This window comes from Nyctibius grandis, chromosome 8 (genome assembly GCF_013368605.1).
Source record: "Nyctibius grandis isolate bNycGra1 chromosome 8, bNycGra1.pri, whole genome shotgun sequence".
Lineage (NCBI taxonomy): Eukaryota > Metazoa > Chordata > Aves > Nyctibiiformes > Nyctibiidae > Nyctibius > Nyctibius grandis.
In genome coordinates this window covers 31,850,456-31,872,663 of record NC_090665.1, presented here as the reverse complement: position 1 = coordinate 31,872,663, position 22,208 = coordinate 31,850,456, and the positions used below count along the sequence as shown (strand labels likewise).

Sequence of the window (22,208 nt, the reverse complement as noted above, 5' to 3'; positions counted from 1 at the left end):
GTCACTTCCCGCTCCCTGTGATAGCACATACAAACAAGACTTTCTCACAGAAGATATACTCATAACAACTACAGTATTAAAACAACAAAAAGCAGCACTTCTGCGTGAAGAAACAAAAATTATTTATATTGGAACTTTTCAGGCAAAGGCTGTCCCCTGTTGAAAACATACTTTCTAACACCAAGCCAACTTATAGTAACAAAAAAAAGCTTTTGGAAAAAAATACTCCCCTTCTCTCCTCCCCACCAATTGTCACAGGGGAACACAGAATCTAGTGTCTTTGGTGAAGGCTCCTAAGAACATCTGTAAGAATACACATTTCTTTGCAAACAAAGTAATCATAAATACGATAAACACTCCAATAACCTACAGCCGCTGTTTTGGTGGTTGGGAGCCTAATTTTAGGATATGAATGCTATAAAGTTCCTACCTCTTCTGACTGGAAAAGATAAATTTGAAAAATTAAGTTAATATCAGAAAGAGTTTCTGAAACTCCGCAGCTACAAAACTGCTGTATGTGCCTACACTTGAAGATGAAGAAAGATATTTGCAACAATCATTATAAACAATAAAGGCTTTTTCAAAAAGTAGTCATCAAGAATTATATCACATAGATAGTGCTCCAAGGAGAGCTGAGTGGAATCAGAAGCAAACAGCAGAAACATTCAGAGACAGCCATTCTAGACAAAAACTGAAGTTTAAAAAAAAAATAAAAAGGCAACCTACCAACCAGAACACTCTATGAAAAGCAGCAAAACAAAATAAAAAAACAAACCATAACCACCACCCATCACCCCACTGACTGCAGCCAGACAAGAAACAGATACCTACCACTTCCTACCAGCAGCAGCAAGGAGCAGCTTCAGAGCTGCTGTGCTTTAGAAGCAGACGTTAGTAACAGCTTTCCAAAAGTAGTCCCCTGACCTCCTGTTGTATGTCTTTTCTGGAAAGAAATCTCGGGTAGAAAACCCATCGCTGTCCCCATCAAGGAGCCACACTGGGAAAGTAGATGGGATAAAGCACAACTCATGCTATCAGTGCACCACATTATTATTCTGTGAAGAGGCTGGCAGGAGGGATTCATTACTACTTTTCAACATTACAATGATTACATTTGTTAAGGAACTCCTCATTTCTTTCACTCAAACTAAAAAAGGATGCATCAGGTAGAAGCCTGTAAACAAAGGTAAATTATACAAGATCTACACCTTGCACCTTGTTTTGCTCGCGTTGTATCACTTTGTTGTGGAATGTATTATCACAAGGGAGTGCTAACAGTTGGCTCAGAAAACAGGAAAGTTACAATGATCTCAATCCCTGTCTTCATCTACAACCAGACAAATCAATAAGGCACCTGTAATTCCTTCTTCCCAAGATGCATCCTTTGCCCCACTCCAGCTGCTTTGTGAAGACTATAACATTATCAAGGCAAGCAAAAAATATCAGATACTCACAAAAGTGTCCCTTTATAAAAAAAATCTGATTGCAAATATCAAGACTGCAACTGCTACCTTTTTTATTTTCGCTCAGAAAAGAATAAGCCTGTACTTCAAACAGTCTCCAAAACTCCAAAGCTTTTATAAGTATGGTAAGTATCTAACTTGCAACGTTAAGCATACTGAAAAGAGTTACCACACGCTAACAACAGGCCTGAAATACTCCAGATCCCAGCAATCTGATCTTTATTCTGATTTGAGCACAAACTTTGCATCCTCTGGATTAAGTTTCAAGAAATACTGAATTACTAAATATCCCATCATCCTTCAACTAGTCAATTATATATAAGATTAAGCACTCAGTATCAATCAATAAACGTCAACTAGAGACTTACCATTCCCAGTAGCTGGATTTAGTCGCATATGAAACCAGCAGTTCCCATACCAAGAGTATCACAATTACATCTACTGGAGAGAGAGTTCTCTGTATTACCAAGTTTGCTAAGAAATACTGTCAGTTAATATTTAGTGCAACCAAAACAAAAAAAAATGCATACTCACTGTTGAGCCACTGTCTCCCCCCCTTTAACCTCACTGGCAATGTAAGGGCGTTGCTGCAACATTTTATCAATGTAACAGCTGCTGTGTACAGTTGAACGGTGACAGAAATGCAGCACAACTAGATACTCATTTTTATTTGGATTATTTTATTTCCTTACTTTCAAATTTTAAAAAGCTCGCTCCCCTTCAATGAAGCAACACCACTTATGAGTAAATACCAAAGAATTCTGGGTAGACTTTGTACCAAGACGGAATACTCGTATTACATGACACTGCATCGCAACTAGGTAACGTGACCGACCCCGTGACTATCGCACTCTCTTCAATTTTTTGAAAAAACACACATTAGAAGTTTATGCAAACTCATTATATGGTCATTATTGACAGACAGCTGTGATTTGAGCGTTAAATTACATCTCGCAGTATTACTGTACTGTAGAGATGCATTGTATTTTTGCCCATTTTTATGTTACCAGGGAAGTCAGACTGACCATTTCACACCCTTGCCTATCAAAGAGAAGCTTTTCTACAGTTCTGTGAACAATGTGGGCATGACTTTCCTACCATCACTGCTTGTGTGAATGGTTCCTATTAACTGACACAAGTTTTGACTTAAGGGACACAATGTATACAGGCATGAAAGTATATGTTTGGGTTTTTTTTACATTAAGCATGAAAAGGGTATTGTTTCATGATACTACAAACTACATGAAATCCTTTAACCCAGACAGCCCAGTAGTATCTTTGTGGATGTTGGTCGTTCTGGCTGATATGCGTAATTTCCTCGGGTAACTTAAGCTCTTTTTCCAGTAGCTACACGAAGTTTGCATCTACACTGAAAAAAAAGGCAGCAAGGAAAAATGTTAGTTATTAAAAAATCAGCTTATATTTAGAGTGCTCAAGAAGATAAGCAAACATATTTTTAGAGAAGGCAGGCTTGTTTTGCTTTATTTCACCAGGGATTTGTTTACACTCTGAAGTTGCGCGGACACTCTTTTCATGTGAAGGAATCAGGCTTTGGAGGCTATGCCAACTTAAACCAGTCTCAAAGTCAATTTAAGTGAGTGCAACATTGTTCAAATATAACCTAATTTTATTAAATTATTTTCCTCCCAATCTCTGAATACGTAATACAGTATAGTCACAATCCAGAGCACAGAGGGAACTAATTCAATTTGGCTTAAAATAACCGTAACATTATAGTAGTGCACTTGGTATTAAAATAATAGCAGGAAGAAAACAAGTATCTTAAGGCAGTCCTCTAACAGCCGCATCACTTCAACTTTGCTGAAGACAAGAAGTTGTTTGAAAATGTAAAAACATGAGAAAAATGAGTTATCGACTAGCCAAACAAACACAGACAAATAGCAACTGTTCAAAGACTTAATTCATACCAACTTCAGGTGAAACTGCACAGCAAGTGACACAACTATTCCATATTTTTTCCAGTTTTAATTTCTCAGATCTTTTGCAAGCTGGTAAGAAGTCTGAAAGTGTTTGAAATTAGTAACTGTGTGTCAGCATGTGTGTTTTATTGCTACAGAGAATTATATTCCTTTTTCATTTCCGTTTTCTCCAGAAGTAAATTCAAAAGGCTTGAATTAAAGAAAAAGTATACATGCTAGTAGGTTCTGCTAATACTTGCAAGGATAAGCACAAACCATTCCACAAGAAATTCCACTGACAACCCTTGAATTCAGTGTCCATATTGAAATTCGGCCTACACTGTTATTTTAAAGTGGAAGGCACTGTCACTATTGTTTAACATCCTGTTTATTCAGTCGCTGATGCTCCTCTTTCAATCAATTGTTGCTGTACTAAATAACCTCACAAAGATGCCTGTTCCTCCTACTAGTCAGGTCACCTGTTGAGATTTCAAGACAGTATTATTCACTCAAGAACTTGCATACACATTTTCCTAGGCATATTCCTTCTAGTGCTACTCAGTATAAACTAGATGCTGGACTTCATGAAACTTCAAAAAAGAAGTCAGAGTAGTATATCTTTGCTCTGATTTTGTTACAATTATATCTGCCAAGGATTTTTTTTTAATAAAAAAATACCATACAGATTACAGAAAACAAAAGAAAAAAAATCTATAAAACTAAAAGTTTCTTTAGTGACATTAACAACTTTTTTTTTTTTCTCTGCAGAACTCCTGTTCCTTGGGTATATTTTTTTTTTTTACTTTAAAAAATTCAATTTGAATGAATGCTAGACATCAGAAGAAACTATTTTAAGACAATATTTTGAAGATTATTCATTTCAATTCTGGTTGTAATTCTTGGATAACTCTGCACCACATCCCTCTGCAGTTACATTAGACAGGTTTGCAACATCAGCTTTGATGATAAGTCAGTGTAATAGGATTGTCACACTGCATTGCTCCTCCATGCACTCTACTTGAACTCCCCTCCAATAAGAAAATTGCTGCATTTTCTCTACATCTAAGTGACCCACTAAAAGCTTCTCCAGATCTATTTTACACTGTCTAATCAGTCCATTTATTCTGCCCTCAAATCACCTGGCTTGCACAGGTCAGGTACTGAGGAATTCTACACAGAAGAATCACACTTAAGTTACCAAAACTCTGAAGCACTTCACTCTCAACTGTGAAGAATCTTCTCTTCAGAGATTTGTTTTATAATTTGAATGAAAAAAGTATTTTGCAACTTGTATTAAAAAAACCCAGCATATTGCACAAACTTCTGAGTAAAAGGTACAATTCTATGGTAGAACTCCAGAGATGCTTATCAGCCTGTTAAGAGTGTTTGTCCCATGTGTTAATTCATTAATCTATACAACATGAAATGGCTTCTTACTCTAAAATCTGGTGCACATTCATTCCCCATATGCATCTGAAAGCTAAGTTCCATGACACAATCTTCATAATTAAATTATGTGCTAGAAGGGGGGACAGGAATCAGAATATCACTGCGAATGAGATTTTGCTTAAAGGGCCAGAGTTGTACAACACTGATGGAAACCTATTTTGATATACCATGCTTGTTTTTCATTACCACCGTGGCTTGTCAGTTTATAGCTCACACCACCCCAACAGAAGTATTTCAATAGACTAAAGGTCACATATAAGCCGTAAGAAGAAAGAAAACTTTCTAGATTTCAGATAAATTACATTGGTCAAGATGATGCTCATCACTGCACCCTGATGTAACATAAACTTTGTCAGAGAAACCGCCAGACCCTGAAGCAGCTGGGAGCCAGAACATACGACTTTGATACCTGGAACTGTTAACTTTTCCTTCGCTCTTGTGAACCACCCCGGCTCCGGGGGCCCCGCGCACTGCCACCGGTACGCAGGGCACACTGGCCAGTCCCACGGCGGGCCAGGAAGTTGCCAGCCCCTTGTAGCAACACCGTGCGTTTCAGAGCCGCCCTGATTCATGCCAAGAAGGAAGGGAACGAAGTGGAGGGAGGGGATGGCACGTTACCCTGTCCCAGGACAGCAACAGGCAGCCTTTCCCGGGCTGCCCGGGTGGGCAGCGTGTGTGGCGACCCGCACTAGGGACGCGAGCGGCAGCGGGAAGCAGAGCGCAGGTCCGCCCAGCAGCACCCGCCGCGCCGCCCTGGCACACGGGGGCAGGCGGTGGGAGGGTACCGACGCCTGCCGGAGCCCCCCAGGGTGACCCCGGCCACCCCCGAGCGACGGCATCCTCCTGGCGCCGCGCGGGGCGTTACCTGGCTCCCCGCGCTGCTGGGGCCCGGGCCGGGCCGCTCTCCCCGCGCCCTAGGCCCCGCCGCGGCGGCACCGGGCTGCCTAGCTCCTCCGCGCCTGGCAATGGCGGCGGCCCCGCTCCCTCCTCCCCGCTCCGCGCTCACTGGCTGCGCCACTTCATGTGACCACACAAAACCCTCCTCGGCACAGCCCTTTGTGTCCGGCCCGGCCGGGGCACCGGGCAGGCCGCTCGCCGGCTCGGGGAGGGGGCGAGGGGCGACGGCGGGGACGAAGGGAGGCGACAAGGAGGGCCGGGGAGCGGAGCGCCCTCTCCCCGCCCCGCCGCTACCGCCGCTACGTCGGCCCGGCCACTTACCGCGGGGCGGGCGGCTGCGGCCGAGTCGCGGTGCCGCTCCAGGTCGGAGGCGGCCGCCATGTTCCCCGATGCGGCAGGATGGAGGCAGGGCCGCCCTCCCCGCCAACCGCCGCTAGGGCGGCCGGCCCGCCGCGCCCGCCCCGGCCCGCGCCGCCCCCGCCCCACGCGGCGCCGCGCGGAGCGGCGCGCACCTCCCCCCCTCCCCCCTCCCGGCTGCCGGCGGGCGCGGGGGGAGGGCGGTTAAAAAAAAAAAAAAGGCATAACGGGAAACTCACGGGCTCGCCGGGGTGTGCGTCACGCCGAGGTTACGTCCTGCGCGCGGCGTCATGACGTCATCGCGCAAGCTTCCCGACCCCCGCCCCTCGGCGCGCGGCCGCGCACACACTCATCCACACAGCCCCGCACGCACACGCGTCCCGGGGGCGGAGCGCGCATGCGCACGGCCTTCCCGCGCCGGCACTCCGCAGCCCCCTTCCGCAGCGAGCCGTACGGCCGGGGGGTCGCGCGCCCCCTTCCCGCCGGTGGCAGCTGTGCGGCCGTTACCGGCGCGCGCCGCTCCCACGGGGCGCCGGCGGGGCTCCGAGAGCGAGAAGGAAATGCCTCCCGCGGGCAGGAGGGCGGTTTCCTCAAAGACCTTTCCGCGGCAGGCAGGCTGCCAGCGCGGCTGCCGCCCGGCCCGGCCTCCCCTCACCTGCGCCAAGCCGCGCAGCGCGCTCGGGGGCGGGAAGCCGGAGCGTCAGTCGCTTGGCGGTGCCTTTCCCACAGAAAGTGGAAAACTAGGTCAAGTGCTGCAGGAGCTGTAGAAAGGCGCTTGCCGTGCCAGTGAGAGGGGCAGGCTCCTGCGAGGAGCCGCGGCTGGCGAAATGTGTGAGAGGGGAACAGGAAACCTGAGAGCAGAGAAGCGAGGAGAAGGAGAGAGGAGACGGCCCGGGGGTTGTCCGTCTCTCCGGGGGGCGGGAAGGTATGAGGTGACACCGAGAAAGTAGAAGCATTCAGTGCCATTTTTTCTTCAGATTAATGCTGCTGATAGCAAACCCCGATTCAAAAGGGCAGGGATTCAGGGGAGAGTGGTAAATGCATACAGTAGAGACTGCTTTGACAAATTAGATTTTTTCCTTCAGATTTGCTAGGTCTGGAGGATTTCACACTGAAGTGAGAAGTTAAGGCAACGTTAGAGGTGTCAGCAGCCATCACTGAGAGCTCACAAAGACAACTGAGATTTCAGGAGAGAGGAAAAGGAAAAACACCGCACATATAATTCAAAAGGGGGCAACAAGTAAAGCCAAGAACTGTCCATCATTCCAGCCTCTATGCCCAGAAAAGTATTGAAGCAAATAATCACACATCTTTAAGTACATGGTAGCTAATGAAGTGATAAGTTACAGCCAACATGGATTTGTCCAGAAAATCATATCAAGCGAAACGCATCCCATGCTGTTACAGTATAACAGGCCTTGGAAGGGAGTAGCGGTAGATCTGTTATGGCTTAAGTAAGGCTTTCGACTCCATCTCAGAGAACTCTTAATTGAGCAAGTAAAAGATTTACCATAATGAAATGGCCCTGCAGTGGTGCAAAATTACATCAGCAATGCTTCACTGTGAAAAATAGCAGGATATAGCTAATATGGTTCCTTGGAGGTGGACATGTCCTGAGTTTGGTACCAAGTCTAATTATGTGAATGACAGAGTACAGTTTACATTGAGTGGATTTGCCAACAATGCCAAACTGGCAGAGCTGGAAGCATGTTGCAGGACAATAAAAGAATTCAAACGTTCTTGACAAACTGGTTGCAGAAATAGGATGCAACTGAATAAATACAAGTGCCAACTTCAACATTTAAGTGGAAAAATAACAATTGCACAATTACAAGACTGGAATAGATGAATAAACACCAGGACTTCAGAAAAGGAGCTGGGAATCAGAGTAGATCACAAACTGAACATGCGTCAACAATGTCACACTGTTGTGAAAAAAGCTGCAGTACAGAGAGATGTGTAAACAGAACTGTCATATCTAGGACATACAAAGAAATTCTCATCTTTAATACTAGTAAAGCTTCAGCTGTAATACTGTGTTCAGATTTGGGCTCTGCACTTCAAGAAAAAATTATTTCAAAAAAGTCCAATAGAAGGAAGTACAGGGAAGAGCAAAAAAAAAAATATTTTTGAAAGACATGACCCTAAATTAAAATAGGAATGCTTGAGATTTTTTAGTCTAGAGAAGAAATGACTATGGGGAGAAAAACACATTGTTCACTAATTCCACTGCAGAGAGGGCAAAAATTAAGTTTCAAACTGCACTGAAAGAAATTTAGGTTAGACATTAGGAAAAGTTTTACTATGATATGGATAAATAAAACAGGCATATATTCTCTAGAGGGCTCTGGAAACTTCATTAATATTTTTAAAGACTAAGTTAAATATCCATAAGAAAAGATTAGAAGCATTTGACTCTGCTGTGAAGTGATGGAGGCAGACGAAACAATCATTGTTTTCAACATCATTTTCTGTAACTGCAGTTACTATCCAGATACCTGTTCTGATCCTATTTTTTCTGATAGAAATGAATCCCAGAGACATTTAAACATTTAATGTGTTGGTGTGATCTTATGCACAGGTGTAGATATTGCCTTTGGGAGTCTTTGTCATGTTACATTCTGTATAGCTGTGTGGCAACATATGTCACATGCTCAGCTAATTTGCTAATTTATAAACTTTATATATCAGTATAAATTCCACATTTTAAAATACTGTGTTTGTTATTGCTCATGTAACTAGTGTGAATCAAGGCTTTTGCTTTTCTTTGTTTTTTTTCATGGTACCAGAGATTAATTTCCCCCAGAATCCATTAAATTTTGGGGTTTCTCTGGAGCTTGCCAGTTAGGAGAAGGCAGTGTGAATGGTTTATGTTATGTGACTGAGACCCACCAAACTCTTCTCATTAGAGATGACTAAAAGGCCATTAAATAGGCCAATTTTTAATCTCCACTGAGTTAGACTGAATTCAATCTGATAGCCCACAGGCAAAAGGCTATGAATTTCATTAACAGCACCCTAAGGCACTCAGTCCCCTAATCAGTGCTAATGTTATTCTTCTGAGAATTAAGCTTGTTTTCTGAAAAGATACATTTATAAAATCAAGTTCTGATATTTTGGAGCATGTATGGACAGTTTTCCATTGCTCTTGAACACAAGAAACATTATAATCTTGTGCAATCCACAGATTTTTTTCTAAGGTTCTTGGTCATATGTGCTCCATGCTAACCAAAATACAAACATAAAACCAAAATAAAAACATGAAAAAGCAAATATTAATACTATCCCTATGCTTCTTGCTGAATATAATATATTTTATTGTACTCAATTATTTTAAGGTCATCCCACTTATGTATATTATGTCCCCTAGCAGATAATTTTTAAGCCACAGCAATTCTTGCTTCAATTCTGCAATTAATAGTTGAAGGATAACACCAAATTCTATAAAAGCATTAACTTATAGAAGATGCAGTGTTTTATTATATTTCACATCTATTTGTGAACAAGTAAAATGGTTAGCATAAGGAAATCTGAACTTTAGTTATTCTGCCAAATCTCACAATTTTATTAAGAGTTTAAAGATATCTAGCACTGTGTTTAACGCCTCAACTTGCTACTTGAGCTAAAAGGCCCAATTCCATAAGCAGTAGTGGACTCTCTAAAAAATGCTTATGGTCCACACAATCTGTAGATTCAAAGAAAAATCCATATTTGGCATTAATTCATGGAACACATAACTGCAACATTTCATTGAAATGACAGTGTGGTAAAAAGATTATGTCCAGTTGTGTCAGAACTCTGGTTTCGATTTCTAATTCCACCAGCTTTGCCACTTATGCTTATAATATGTGAAAAGTAGTAGATGATCTTAAAGGTTGCATGTTTGATTAAGAAGACTTGAGAAATATACACAAAATGATGCAAAATTGGGATTGCACGTGTGCATGAAATAGAAATTTTAGGACCAGCCTCCAATAAAGCACTCTAAGATCAGTGGAAGAACGTGTGCAGCCAGTAAAGGACCATACAATACGATTCTTGAAAATTAAGCCAGCTATTGCACAGCTGTCTTTTTGCTTCCAGGAATTCTGGCTGTGTCCTGTATTATTTCTCCACCAGAGAGAATGCAGACAAGGCCTAATAATGGTTAAAACAGCATTTGAAAACCTCTTGAGAGAAGGTTGCTACCTAGTTCCTTTTGGTCTTCAAAATGCTTATAAAAAGCTTAAACCAAGGCAGGCTCTTTCATTTAGCAGCCAAATACGATTAACTGAAACCAATTTAGGAACTGTTTCTTCATATAAACATTTTTGTAGCTGAAGCTGCAGAGGGAGAGTTGGAGCAGGTCTAAGCTGAAGCAGTTTGAATTAAAGAAGATTGCAAATGCCTCCTTGTAACACACACAGCAAAATCCCAAATGCCTGGAGGGAAAAACTTTTTAATGATAATTTCTTACATTTATATAGCACCTTTTATTCCCTGGGACCCCAACCACTTCATTAACTCTATACAAAAAGCTTCACCATGGAAATATAGCCACTATATGCATCATTCTTTGAAAATTTAATTTTCAGTTGACACATTTCTTTCAATAACAAAATATTCTGCTTATCCTGTATACAGCAACCAAAACAACAGATAACAGATTAAATTATACAGTTTTGAGTTGTAGAACAATTTAAGCCTGTATGTTTTCAAAATAGTAATGCACTCATGTAATGGATACATTGCATTTATCCCATGCATTTCCCCTCTCCATTTACCACTTTGATCTCATCTTTATACCGTAGCCTGTGGTAGAAAATTTTATCTTCCGTAACATTTTCAAAATTGAAATGATCCTTGATGTCTGAATTTCAGACAAAAAAATGGGGTTTATAGGAAAAAGTCACACCTTTTATTAAATCCACAACTATAAATTCAAAAAGTAGAGAAGTTTTTGAGTACCGAAGACATAACACTTTTTTTCAGCTAAGATGGTTGTTTTAATAAAATATCTTACCTTTACCTATAAAGTTTGTCTTGTCTTTGCCCTTAGATCCTCATAACTACAAAAACAAGGCCCCAGAAACATGATCTGAGAGATATCTCTGTGTTACTGCTCAACTTGCCACAGAGTTTTTCTTTTCATCCAACGGAGATATTTCCAGTTTCTTGGCTGGTTTCTTTCTTACAAAGATATAGTACTCATTTCACCAATATCAACAAATTTAGGAACTCAATGTACTGGTCATTTCAACAAACTATTTCCATTGAAATTTTAGAAGAACTACTGCAGGCCAGTCAGTCTCACCTCTGTGCCTGGCAAGACCATGGAGCAGATCCTCTTGGAAACTATACTGAGGCACATGGAAATCAAGGAGGTGATTGGTGACAGCCAACATGGCTTCACCAAGGGCAAATCATGCCTGACAAATTTGGTGGCCTTCTACGACGGGGTTACAGCACTGGTGGATAGGGGAAGAGCAACTGATGTCATCTACCTGGACTTGTGCAAAGCATTTGACACTGTCCCGCACGACATCCTTGTCTCTAAATTGGAGAGACACGGACTTGACGATGGACCACTCAGTGGATAAAGAATTGGCTGCATGGTCGCACTCAGAGAGTTACGGTCAACGGCTCAATATCCAAGTGGACACCAGTGACAAGTGGTGTTCCTCAGGGGTCGGTATTGGGACCGGTCCTGTTTAACATCTTTGTTGGTGACATGGACAGTGGGATTGAGTGCGCCCTCAGCAAGTTTGCTGACGACACCAAGCTGTGTGGTGTGGTCGACACGCTGGAGGAAAGGGATGCCATCCAGAGGGACCTTGACAGGCTTGAGAGCTGGGCCTGTGCAAACCGCATGAAGTTCAACAAGGCCAAGTGCAAGGTCCTGCATGTGGGTCGGGGCAATCCCAAGCACAAATACAGGCTGAGCGAAGAATGGATTGAGAGCAGCCCTGAGGAGAAGGACTTGGGGGTATGGTTGAAGGGAAGCTCAACATGAGCCGGCAGTGCATGCTTGCAGCCCAGAAGGCCAACTGCATCCTGTGCTGCATCAAAAGCAGCGTGGCCAGCGGGTTGAGGGAGGTGATACTGCCCCTTTACTCTGCTCTCATGAGACACCACCTGGAGTACTGCGTTCAGCTCTGGGGCCCCCAACATAAGAAGGACATGGAGCTGTTGGAGCGAGTCCAGAGGAGGGCCACAAAGATGATCAGAGGGCTGGAGCACCTCTCCTATGAAGACAGGCTGAGAGAGTTGGGGCTCTTCAGCCTGGAGAAGAGAAGGCTCCGGGGAGAGCTCATAGTAGCCTTCCAGTATCTGAAGGGGGCCTACAGGAAAGCGGGAGAGGGGCTTTTTACAAGGACAAGTAGTGACAGGACGAGGGGGAATGGTTTTAAACTGAAAGAGGGTAGATTTAGATTAGATATTAGGAAAAAATTCTTTCCTGTGAGGGTGGTGAGACGCTGGAACAGGTTGCCCAGAGAAGTTGTGGCTGCCCGCTCCCTGGCCGTGTTTAAGGCCAGGTTGGATGAGGCTTTGAGCAACCTGGTCTAGAGGAAAGGTGTCCCTGCCCGTGGCAGGGGGGTTGGAACTAGATGATCTTTAAGGTCCCTTCCAATGCAAACCATTCTATGATTCTTTGATTCTAAGAACTAACAGAATGAATTGGAGCAGTCTGATTTATTTCAACATTGTAAAAATTGAAAGAGGAAAAATGACTTTTCTTAACTTTTTGCTTGAGCTGTTGATTCATGTTTCGTTGGCTTGCTTGTTTCACAGGCTCTTTTGAAATACAGTTGTCAACATTAATTAAAGAGGATTGTCTAGTCTTGTCTATTTATCAGAACAAAAAATGTATTTTATTTATAATATAAATTTAGTCTCTGCTATAAATCAAGATATTCTAATCATCTTTGCCAGTATCAATTAAACTTCTAGAACTGCCAGTAAAACAATAAGGGGGCAGTACGAATGTATAGGTAAAATTATACGCCATTGAAACCTACGGCTCTTTTAACAGTAATCCCAAGGTAAGGTTAGTCCTGAAATAAAATATTTTGCAACAGAAGGATATTTAGAAACTCTGCCTAGGGAAATATTACTGCTTGCCACTGTGAATTGCCATTAGAACTGTCATAATGTTACAAGTGTTTTAAACCTCCCAGCTAGGAAAAGATTTCCCCCAGTACATCCCAAAGACAACTCGCACTCTGTTCTCCCATTGCTAGGCTGCCGTCCGTAGGCACTAGTACAAAAACACCACGTCTGTGGCTGAGACCTGCTCCCCTTGGCTGTGCCTGCGCTGGCAATTACAAAACAGCTCTTGTCAGGCGGGCAGCAGCTCTGTCCCTGGCCTCCCACAGTTGTCTCCTGTGTTCCCTCCTGCCACTAAGGAGTGTTATTGTCATCTGTCACTGCTCAGAGAGGAGCAGCTGCTGGGGCAGCACCGTCTGCCTGGCACACGAGGCTCCATTTTTAGCTGCTCCTCAGGTACCACCATAATAAATGTTATCAATTAACAAATCCCAGATTAATTATCAATAGTAATTAATTAGCCTTGGTCTTTACGCTTATTTTCTTTTATCTTGTGTTATTCTAATTCATCCCATGTTAAAAAAGATGATAGTTAGGCCTACATCTTTGTTCCCTTCAGGAGGATCTGACATCTCTCTTCTCATGTCTGAGTTACTGAGCTCAAGTCTTGCAGAATTCAAAGATCACAAGAAAGCAGATGAGTGTAGGAAAATAGCACCATATATTATAGCACTGACCTTCTTAAAAACAATGAATTGTCTTGGAGGGTTGCCATTTGCATCACACACAGGAAGTATTAATATACGAAAATATGCTATGAGCAACAAAACCATAACAGATTTCTTCCTGAGTCTGTTGATGAATTATAATTTAGTGGGAGAGGAAGAAAGCCGTGGCAATAAACTGGCCTTCAATAGATGATGGAAAGGACCTAGATATAATAGGTATAAATTATCATAGCTCTGCTTAACCCAGTGTGATGATTCAGTTCACATTATAGTGCCAAAATCACACACGGAGAGAAGACAGAGATAGATATTTCAAGTTCCCCGTTTCAGGTGTCACACTGGTAACCTTAACGCATCCCTGTGGAGGACAGGGCATAAAAGAGTCCAGCTCCTACCACTATCGACCACACACCTGACCTTCACCATCACTGTCCTATGCTGGCAAAGTGTTACTTATGAGAAGGAAATTGCACTAGACCTGTATGTAGAGCACCATGTTCTGGTCTAGTTGTGTCACACCCCACTTCTCCCTGCACCCACCTCTGTGATGAGCATTAGGGTCACACCCATGCCCACAGCATATATTAGAGACTCAAGCAATGTTAGTATGGGCAATTAGTGACAATAATCCTTTCAGGGACACTCCATCTCCAAATTTGTGACTTCTACATGTCCCAGTGAGGGACACAGGTAGCACAACACGTCACCTTCCTCAGCCGAACACCATTTCAACACCCTCGCAAAAAGGAAAAGGTTTCGGCAGCCAACTCCCACCACTTCTGTACTTCAAAGTCATCTGGCCAGATAGAAGTCAGGACAAAGGTCCAAGTGGAAACACCTTCACCAAAAGCCTTTGCCTTTAGAAGCAAGTGCCATATGTTTTAGCACCACTTGAAAACCAAACAGCATCTCTCAGTTGTCAACATCATTGCCAGTGTATTAGTACAACTACATACCAGGCAGGATTTCAAACTGCCGCCTTTTCCCCACAACTTCCTACTGTCCTGCCCGATAGGCAATTGCTACATCAGCAATTGTGATTTCTTTCATCAAGTCAGATGGACATACACCCTCTTGTCCTTATGCTTGATACAAACAATTACGTAAATCTTTATTATTACTTGTAAAGCACCAGAGGTTTGTGTACGGGAAGACATAATAATCATATTTAAAGAAGAAGAAAGAAAAAAGCTCTCTATTACTATTAACGTGAAAATACTGAGGAGCTTATTTTGTGTTTAGGTAAGATCACAGCAGCAGCAAGTCTGTTTGATATGCCATACCTTCTGTTTGTTTCTTAATTGTAAGGAGTTTGGTTTTGATCAAGACAATTAATTATGAATGTAGCTGAGTTTTCTAACATCAGAGATAAAGCTTAAAAAAACCTACAAAAGCTTTTTTAGAGTATATTGTACTGTATAGATAAGTATATATCTTCAGGACATGAAAACAGACATCTTTGTAATTGAATCCTGAAACGGAGGGGGAAAAAGCTATATAAAACTCTGACAGTTTTACACAGTCTTAAGAGTTAATATGCAATTTTAAAAAATTATTTATCAGATTCTGAGGTTGTACAGAATCAGTATATGGCATGGTAGGTCGACAAAAAATGAAAAGAGCAAGTTAAAACCTAGGGTTATTACAATGCGAGTTTTGTTACCCAATAACTTTTTTCTTTCCAACCTCCCTGCTGGTCCTTCTCTGCCAACAGAGGGGAAGCATCTCCTAGCTCCTCAGCTAGATACTGCCAAAAAGTATCTTCAGTGCAATGATCAAAGCTATACTAAAACTTTTGCTTCTTGTTCATCCAGTACTTCCTGCTCACATCCCGCCTAAACTTTCAGATGAATTATTTTGACCAGCAGTTCATTTGCCATTGTCCCATTCAGGAAATACTGTCTTAGGTTTGGGGTTTGCAAGCAAATCTTGTAGCATAATACTACTGTTTTTAGTGTGAAGCTCATAGGAACAGAAAACATCTCATTATAAGCTCAGTGAAATAGCTGCAAAGACTGCAACGAGCATTCAACCAGGCTCAAAGAAAGAAAATTCTAGCACTAATTTTCCTAGTAATAGAAATCTACATATTTAAAATAACTGTAAAACAGTTATTTCAGTATCCTGGAATACATGCTGAGTAGAGGTTTCTCAGACAAAAGAAAGAATGCAGGAAGTTAGAACAGTCACGTTCACTTTTAAAATTTGTCCCCATTTCACAGCCCTTGGCTCTGGTTTCCAACAATATGTTCATAGGTCAGTGTGTGGAAATGGACTCAAGTAAGGCTTTGGAAGTGTATTTTTAGTTAGACCATGCAGATAATTCAGAAAGTAAAAATGGGGTACCTGTAAAAGCAGAAATACTCAGCAGAGTAGTTTCATTTTGGGAACTTCAGCAAAGGAAGCTACGTCTGAACACTCTCAGGAAGCGCTCTAATCTGTCTACTGGTGTATCAGATGTGTTTGTCTAATTCCATCCCAAGTATATTAAAATTCCTTTTTAAGAAGTTATGTGTGAATTGTCATTCAAATATACCTCTGGCTTTGAGTTACAATATTTATATTCTGCTTTAAAACAGCAGAACAGTTTTTACTTACTCTGTGCAGAAGAGAATCCTGATTTTGAATCTTAATAGGAGCCAGATAATAGTGGCTTAATATTTCACATAGATGTCTTAATCAGCAAGTCATTTAACCCAATCAATGTAAGACAGAGTACTTCTAAAAGTATCCCATTTACGAAAAAGCAGTAACCATGTTTTTCTCACATTTTATCAATTTTGCTTTCTAAAAGAGGAGGGTGTCATCACATTTGTGATAGTACATTAGGAAGCACAGCTTTTCACAATGACTGTTAAAACAGCACGTGCTGGGGAAAACTGCTTATTAGGATTAATTTAAGACAATGGGTACCCACTAAGCATGAATTGTCTATGATCACTTCCATCATTAATGCGTTATAGTTTATCTCATCCTTTAAAAAGAAATAATTATATATTGAGAATTCTTTTTTTTCCTGACAGAGCTGACAGAATGTGAATCCCAGGCCCATGGAAGGAAAGCAGTGGCTCAAGGCATGTGGCACTCCTGTGCTGCAGCAGGACAGCGCAGTGGGCAGTTCAGGTCAGCAAGGGCTATGAGGAACAGTGACAGCCCATCCTTTCAGCAGTGTCAAGTAGTAGGCTGTGGAAAATTAATGATGCCTGTCTGTCAAAGCTTGTGTTGACCAAACAGCTCTCCAGCATACTGAAAGCAGAGAGGCTGAACACGCCATCTGAAAGGACATACTGCTTTTGCTGCGTAGGACCCACCAAGAGGAGATCATAGTGCTTCATAGTAGTTCAGGGGGCTGATGCCTGATGTTAGCAAGAGAGCAGGGCTGGAAATGATGGTGAACCTTCAGGACACAGACACCATTTCTAACCCCAAGCATATGTTAACCTTGGCCCTTTTATATTCCTCCTGCTGAAAAGAGTCACTGTAAAGTACAGCTTGGGGGTAACAGCTAGTGGAAGAGCCCTTGAATGCAGAGATGCTGGGAATCAAGGTAGCTGCACAGGGGCTGCCCCTACATGCTGTGTTAGGTCTCTGGGTCTCTTAGGCACATCTTCACGGTACAGCAAATGAGGCACATCTCTACCACATCAGCAGAATACCATGTGAGGCCTTTCTACTACTCATGTGACACCAGCATATTTGTACCACTTACAACCTGCAACCTACACGCTCCTACCTTTATGTAAAAAGCTCCACTGATCACCAGCCCTTCTGATATTGCTGCAGAGCCTCTTGACCCCTTCCCTGGGACAGCCAGCACCTCTTGAGTCCATTCTGGGATGACCCACTCAGGCCTTCACTTCAGAAACAGACTCTGTAGTGCTCACCTTTTGCTTTGCAGACAACTTGGAGAAGGTTGTCACCCTTCTGCGAAGGAAGGTGGCTGCTCCTCCTCTGGGGTAACAGAAGCAAGAAAGGCTTGGCTTGTAGCTGTGGCCTCCCTAGTGTGGAGGAAGAGTGGCTGTGAAAGGACAGAGTGTTTGCAGAGGACAGCCCAGGGCCAGGTGGAGGGGGCTGGGCTGGCGAGGCGATGAGGGCATGTCACTGTAAACCAGAGGGCTGCATGGCCAGATGGTGCTGAACAGGTCTGGGCAGGTATGGCATGCATACAGGTGCAGAGCTGTAGGGTAAGGGCCAAGCCATATGGCTCTGCTGGACAGGTATGGGGATGCTCCAGGGAAAGGCACTGAGGAGTGGAGATGGTCCAGGCTATACATGTGGGAGGGGGAAACAGAGAAGGTTTCTGAGGAATTTCCCCCAGCATCCTAGCTGGGGCACTCCCAGGGAGCCCCACAGGGCACACAATGCCCAGGCAATGGAGCCTAAATGGTAGCACAGGAGCACTTCTCCTGGACAGAAGGACAAAGCTAGCTGGCCTCCCTACATTTGGCAGTTCTTTCATTCTGAGTGGGATGAGGATATTTTACTTGCAGGGAGGCTGACGGAACAAATCCCATTTCCCAGTAGGAGCAGGAAAATTAAATGGCTTGGGGAGTTCCCCACTGCTTATTTGGAAATGCCATGTGAGTGATTACGTGTGCACCTAAAAGGAAAAATAACCTAATATAAAATATAGTATGTATCAATGTCAACTGCAATGCATCCTACCTGTGGTTTTCTTTCTTCCAAAGGTTATATGGTTTTCAAAAATATGCCTTTCAGGCAGTGAATGAAAAAATCTCAAGTCCTGTGTTTCATTTAATTTAGAAATTAAAACGTTTTCCTTTTTTTAAACACTGGGCTGGGTTTGAAAAAGAGACTATGGAAATAGGAACTATCATGAAAGAGCTTGTAGAAGAAACCAAATTTTCTTATTTTTTATTTTACTTCAATGGAACTATAACTGTAAGAGGACTGGCTTGGTCCAGATTTGATCACCCTCTGCTAGAGCCTGGGAGACTTGCAGAAGGAGAGCCTGTGCTTTACATTCTGCTTTATGGGAATATTATTTTAATTTTTATTTTAGTACTATTTAAAAGCACGAGAAGTTCCTGCAGCTGTTTGGTCACATAATAACAGACAGACTCTAATTTCTCATGCATGGCACCCAGCATGGTGCATCAGAAAAAAGGCCCAAACCTGCTCCTGCATTCTAATAAGTGCGTGTGTCACTTTGTAGGAGATCAGAATCCTGTCCAAATTCTGCAAAGTCTAATAGAACAACAGTTGCCAAATGACAAAACCTATCAGAAGAAACAGAGTAAAAAGGCATGTCTTTGTTTCTGATCTTCACAGCTTCAGTACTGGCAAGAGAAATGTCAAGGTTTCCAAAATAAAGCCAGTTAACCACTGTAACTGCTACTGAACATAAACAAGGACATGAAAACAGAGATGAAGGAAGCCAGGATATGAACATTTGAAACAGTAGCTATGTATACAATTACAGTTTTGTTAACATTGTCTGCTCCCGGGGCTGTGCAGCTCCACTGGCTGCAGCTGTGCTGGGAACAGAGGCACAGACCTCTGGGGCCTGTAGCATCTAACCAGCAAGGGGGAATCCCAAAAGCAAAATGGTTGTGCTGTGATGCTGCGGAGTCGTGCGAGGAGAAAAGGGACTGCAGAGAGGTGCAGCTTCTTTCCCTTTACTGCCATGCAGGACACACATTACACAAGGAAGCAGCCAGAGTACCTTCACTGTCCTTCTCCCCAGTAACTCTCCTCATCTTTGTAAAGGCAAGCAAGCTAAATTCATGACAGCAGCTAGTTGTTTTAAAGGCTCATAGCCAGAAAAGAATGGATTGGATCTATTCTGACACTGTGGCAATAAGACAACATGCACTGGCATCCTAAACCAGGTAAAATCACTTGGAAGATAATATAAAAGTGAGAACTTAATGGGAATTAGTGTGTTAAAAATATCACCATTTTTCTTGCGTAGTCACAGCTGTTGAATAAATGCACTGCTCAGCATTGATCATCCATATGACATTGTAAATGAAGATAGCATATTCCTAAGTAAGAATTATGGTCTTATCTGTACACAAAAACTGCATCCATTTAATTTAATCAGTAAAGAAATGGATGCAGCACAGCCAACATGTAGACAAAATGGAGGGGGTAAAATGACATTGTATGCATCTATTCAAGACTTACAATTTTAGCAGCCTTGTTTTCTGCAGGTACACTGCTGGCATTTTTTGTCTGAGCACAACATTTAACGATCAAGATTCTAGATGTGAGGAAGAAGAGGAACAAGACTGTGATCCACGACCTGCTGGAGTCCATGCTGGTCTTTCAGGGAGCTGCTAAAAGAAGCCAAACAGGATTGTTCATCTGCAGAATTGCACTGAATGCTATCCGAGACGTGGCCATTATTGGACTATTCCTAGTGCTTCAGTTATACAAAATAAATACACTAAAATAATTAACTGATGTCATTAAACTACTGTGGTGTTGAACATATATTGCACTTGAACATAACAAATGTTGACAATTCATTATTTCAGGTTTTATGACGATACCTCTGTGAGAAATATTTCTACAAATTCTAAAAGTCAGATATAAGAAGAAGTCTGCACACTATAAACTCCCACAAAACTGAAGACTTGTCAAAGCAAAATGAGCTATAAAAACAATAATATTCAGGCAACGTCACTCTCATTAAACACCTAATGATGCCACAGGCATATTAGTGGGGAAATGCTCATGAGGATCATGAGGAATTAGAAGAAAAAAAATAAATAAAACCTCTGTCCCTAAAACTGCTTGCCAAGCTGTTTGTACATTCTGCCGCAGGCATTTTCTTGAAAAAGATGGAGACGTGAATGGAGACAGTCAGTGACTATTAGATGCTGATGATGGTGAGGGCAAGCAGGAGAACTGATGCTAGAGATTAAGGGCTGCATTTTGCTTTCAGTTACGTCTCACATGTCTCAACATTTCATAGTATTTAAATGAATCTGTTACATAAGGCATTTCTCCTGTCTACGCTGCTCAGCAGCCATATTCTCCTTTCTGGTATGGATTGTCTTGGGAAACTTGCCAAGCTGTGGCAGAGCAGTGCATAAAAGGAAATCATGCTCATAAACTGGGGGTGGGGAGAGCTGCAGGTGAACAGATTCAGTGCAGCAACACGTATACAGTCTCCTGTCTCAAAAGCTCAGGGTTTAAATGAAATGGGAGCCAGAATACTTTTTTTAAAAAGTGCACAGGGCTGCTAGAGATCCCAAACCATCCCATTCATTTGCTCCAGGGAGGGTGTGAGCACAGTGCAGTAGAATTGCTCCATACTGCACTGGCTGCTGCTTTAGCAGATTGGAAGCCTCATTAGCAGATTAAAAGCCCATCCAGTTTTGGAGCCCATTCCTGCCAGATGCTGAACACTACCTTTACACTTAGGAAGGATCTGGACCTTTTAATTAAAGACAGAGGGAAACGAGGGTGGACCCAGCCTCTTGTGAGAGTAAGCTATTACCTTCCTGCCAGGACCTGCCCTAAAGGTCTGTCATTTCCTATAGAATTCAGTGAATGCACTCGTTAATATCCATTATTTTATTTATTAATAGCCAAGCTCTCAGGTAGTTGTAGGCTTTTCATCTCTAGACCTCAAAGTGCTTTACAAAGGAGATCATTATCAACAAAGGAACACAGACATCTACATTTGGGTTTTTGGCACATAAAGAGCCTCTCATTCACCTGTAAAGTAGATTTGCCAGTTCAGCTTTACTCTGGCTACCTGCCCTGGCAACAATCTTCAAATCTTAAATGATTTGGGACACGGGGAGGGATGAAGTTCAGTAACACAAATATCTAAAGGGATTAGGCAATCCTGCACAATGCTGCGCCTGGCTGGAAGATGTGGAGGTCAAGGAGACTCTCCACTGGAGCAACCTCCAGGCATCTCCAGATCAGACTGGGATTCATTACTACAAGATACTGCTTTGGATTACAGCACCGAGCACTTTGAATTGCTCCATCCCTGAAGACTAGATTTACTGTCCTTTTGCTATCTTCAGTTGTTATAGTAAAAGACAGGTGAAGAAATGTGCTTGGGCTGATAAATTTTTTGGCAATTTTGCACTGCACACACACTAGGATTTTTCATCTTAATGACCTGCAGCTGAAACAGATGTTTTGCTTTAGTGTTTTAAAGCACTTCACAAAACTTAACACTAATTTATTCTTTCACAGTGCAGGAAAAAAAAATGTTTGATATCGTTACTCACATAACAGAACAATGTGAAAAATGGAAACAGATGTTTCTCATTTAAGCATGAATAAGAAGGAAGTGAAAGAAAAAAAGATGATGTAGTAGTAGTGATTAAGAGAAATATGATGGTTAAGTCAAGACAATTTCTTATGGATCTCCAGTC

General features: G+C 42.4%; 1 protein-coding gene across 10 annotated transcripts in view; it reads right to left on the bottom strand.

Moving 5' to 3' along the window:
• Window positions 1-6,377, bottom strand: part of ZNF644 (zinc finger protein 644) — a 50,648-nt gene extending 44,271 nt beyond the window's left edge. For 4 of the 10 annotated variants that reach the window (XM_068406962.1, XM_068406959.1, XM_068406967.1 and 1 more), the window contains exon 1: window positions 6,325-6,377. The gene's annotated coding sequence lies outside the window, so the exon portion shown is untranslated. Of the gene's footprint in view, window positions 1-1,831; window positions 1,916-6,049; window positions 6,168-6,324 lie in introns of those variants that run through there. The other 6 variants (XM_068406961.1, XM_068406963.1, XM_068406966.1 and 3 more) reach the window with 4 other exon arrangements.
• Between the last annotated feature and the right edge of the window lie 15,831 nt (window positions 6,378-22,208).